This window comes from Geospiza fortis, unplaced genomic scaffold, assembly GCF_000277835.1.
Source record: "Geospiza fortis unplaced genomic scaffold, GeoFor_1.0 scaffold85, whole genome shotgun sequence".
NCBI classification, from domain to species: Eukaryota; Metazoa; Chordata; class Aves; order Passeriformes; family Thraupidae; genus Geospiza; species Geospiza fortis.
Genome location: NW_005054358.1, coordinates 4,470,585 through 4,474,286, shown reverse-complemented (window position 1 = coordinate 4,474,286; position 3,702 = coordinate 4,470,585).

The window sequence follows — 3,702 nt, the reverse complement described above, 5'->3', positions numbered from 1 at the left end:
TTCTAGGATTCAGCTTGATGTGCTCAATTCTACCCCTTCTGTCTCCTGGGTGAATCAAGATTAACTCCATTCCAGTCAATGATGCAGCCAGAGATTCTCAGCTGGATGGAAATATGGGAATGACCCCCCAGATTTGTGCCCCTGGACAGCTCCCCTGGAACAGTCCCTTCTTCTCTTCTTCTGTGATGGAAACCAAGAGCAGCTCTGCTACAGGTATGAAATAAAATGATGTAAATGACATTAATAAAAATGACATAAAAAGTGTGACACCTGTGTCAAGCCCAAGGTCTGCACTGTCTGCACAACCTGCTGCAGCTGCACATGAAGGAAACCTGGATCTGGGGAATGAGGGCAGGAATTATCTTCAGAGATAGCAGGCAGCAAATCATCATTAGACAACACTTCCTAGGAGGAAACTACCATGGAATCTCTGATCATACCAGGAACCATCCAAGAGGCTGCTGTGACTGTAGCTGGGAATATTTTCATAAATTCACCCCTCACCATGGCTGTAAGGGCTTTCCCTGTAAATCTGATTTCTTCTATCCACAAAAACAACTTCTCTTCTCTTCTCTTCTCTTCTCTTCTCTTCTCTTCTCTTCTCTTCTCTTCTCTTCTCTTCTCTTCTCTTCCCTTCCCTTCCCTTCCCTTCCCTTCCCTTCCCTTCCCTTCCCTTCCCTTCCCCTCCCCTCCCCTTCTTCTCTTCTCTTCTCTCCTCTCCTCTCCTCTCCTCTCCTCTCCTCTCCTCTCCTCTCCTTTTTCTTTTCTTTCTTCAGTTTTTTCACAATACAAATGAGCACAGAAACAATGCCCAGCAGGCACTCTCTAAGACATTTCATAATTATTAATTAAATGAATTGTTTTGAGCTGCTTTTCAGCTCTTTGATGGGTTTCAGGTGGTTTTCTTCCCCTTGTCTGTCTGGGAAATGAGGAAGACTCTGCCAGGTGCTGGCCCAGGTACAGGGGAATAGAAAAAGGAATATTTCTTTGGGACATATGTAAGATCCACATTGTGTGTGACTCAGCAGCTCGTGTCAAAATTTGGCCCATATCAAGAGGAACACAAAAGGCTGATCACAATGAGCAATAATCCAAAAATACACTGGCTAGAGGTGCATACTGTGGGTTTCTGAGCAGGGTATGACAATTAGAGCTGTGCAAGACAGTCCCAGGGACAAAAATAGAGCCCATTCTAAGTGGAAGGTGCCTTTGAAATGTGGGATTTGCATTTTTTGGTGCGCATGCTTTCAACTCAAAAATCGCACCTTGGTTCAATAGAATGGGCAAAGTGTGAGGATAAACCCAAATATTATTTATTTCAATAATAATAAAAATCTGGAAGAAACCCAGGGGTATCATTTGTGCAAGATTTAACACAAAGGATTCTACTTTGCTTTGTTTTCCTTTAACAAATCTGTTGCTAATTCTAATCGCTCTAAGAGAACTACTCCCATCCTTTCAGCACTCCTTGCCTGGCTCCCTCTTTCAACCCTCCAGCACTTTCCAGGTTCTGCCTCAAATAAAAATATCTTCATGCTCCTGTGTTTATTCTGTTACCTGCCTCTAACAACATTTTCCAAGGTCTTTTAGGTGGCTGATGCACCATTAGGATACACAGCTGATGCCTGAAATTCTACCATTTTCCACATTTTGTGAAACAGCTCATTACCAAAGGGTGCTCCTATGGTGACATTTCTCTTGTGAGTTCTTCTCCCACTTTCTCCCAGACCTTCAGAAAAATCTTGATTCCTTTTTGGTGCTTTAATACCTCTCACTCCTGGGCTCTTTTCTGCATGGAGGGGGTGAAACAGAATTTGCTCATAACTAAAAAAAGGAATCTGTTCCCATTGCTCTTGAGACCATTTCACTCATGTTACACCTTTTTACTGGACTCTGTCAGCCCAGTGACCTCTCCAGTCTTGGGTACAAATTAGACACAAAAATTCTTAAAACAAATCCCAGGAGAGCAGTGAGGAAGGATACACAGACAAATCCTAAAGGTGACAACATCCATCACTTGTGCAGCTTTCTGGGGCCCACATATTCCCTCACCTCTCATTAAAAATGAAATCCCTTCCAGAGTTTGGATTTGATTCCCCCCATGGGAATGTGTGGGGAGGCTGGGGCTGGGTCTGATCAGGATGAACAGCTCTGCTCTCTCCCCACTCCCCTCTGGCTCTCCCATGCTCTGACATTTCTTTGCAGAAATTGGGTCATTCTGGAGTATTTTGGAAAAAAGCAGCTGCCACATTTCAGAGCTGAAAGGAAGCTCTGGCCAGGGCGATTTTCAGTGGTGATTGATTTTTGAAGAGACACGAGGTCATGACTGAAAGTTTGGCCAATGTGTAAAGCTCAGCCCATGAAGGCTCAGTGTGCTGGACAAACCTGACCTGGCTGTTAATTGATGAGGCCTGCAAACCCATCCCCTTCTAAAATAAGAGATTTCAGGCCAATCAAAGGGCACTGGTGCCAATTCCAAAGCTTGTCCAGCTCGCTGCAGCCATGCCTTGCCAGCTCTAAAACATCCTCAGGGCTCTGGACAGGGATGAGAGAGGAGAGAAAGGGTTGAACAGAGCCCAGGGCTGCCTTTTGCCCACACCTCCTTCCCATTTTCTCCTCCTCATGTTCCTGTGGGTATGGAAAATGCTCAAAAACACTATGCTGACCACCCCATAGATGAAGGAGAGCATTCCCAAACTGCCACCTGCAAGGGTCCTTGCATTCCATTTAATAAGATTAGATCTCATCCATTGCTGCAGAAATGCTGCAGACAAGCTCAGTCCCATCCCATCCACAACGGAAAAGGCAGCCCAGAGAGCTGCTTTGGGAAGTATTTGTCCCATGCATGCTCTGAGAGCATCTCCAATGACAATTTTTATAAAGAACCTCTGACCTGAATAGTCCCTGAGCACCACTCAACAGAAACTTTCTCTCCATAGCCCATCAACAGAAAGATACATATTTTAACACCTTTTAAAATATTTTTTGGGTGACAAATTCAATGAGACAAACAGAGGGAGGGTGTGGTGGTTGGGGCTCAAATATGAGCTAAGAGAAATGTCAGTGCCTATTTTTTACCTCTGCCTCAGACAAAGCACATGCCTCAGAGCGGCCATTCACACTTGTTATTTTTTTCCTTCAGCTGTTTTTGTAGCACTTAGGGAATGCATAGGTGAAAAGGTGAATTGTCATCACTTCCTACATTCCAACCTCATCAATGAACCACTTGGACCTCAGGAAGTTCAGCTTTTCAATTTCCACTTCTATGCAACCCTTGAGCAGTTCTGAGGATCAGGAAGCTCAGATGACCCAGCAGACCTCTCTTTGTGACTCCATCTCTGATTTAATTGTCCATTCTGAGAAACTCTGTCCCAAAGGATCTCCAATATTGAAGTCACCAGACTCCATAGGCCAAGGAGCAATACTTAAATTCTAGAAGTGTGATAGGAATTATGGACTGTTTTTTGAAGTAATGAAAGATGTCCATAAAGTGAAAGGTAGAATTGGAGTTCACCTTGAGTTGAGTTATCCAGAATAAACCCAAAGATAAAACCACACTTACCTCTGAGCCACCACAATTTTTCTCCCTCTTCCCTTCTCTCTTCCAATTTGACAGAATGGCAGAAAACCAAGATCAAGGAGAAACAAGCCACCACTACCAAACCTCACTTCAGCAAAGCCAGCCTTGGAAGTTTGTTGCAC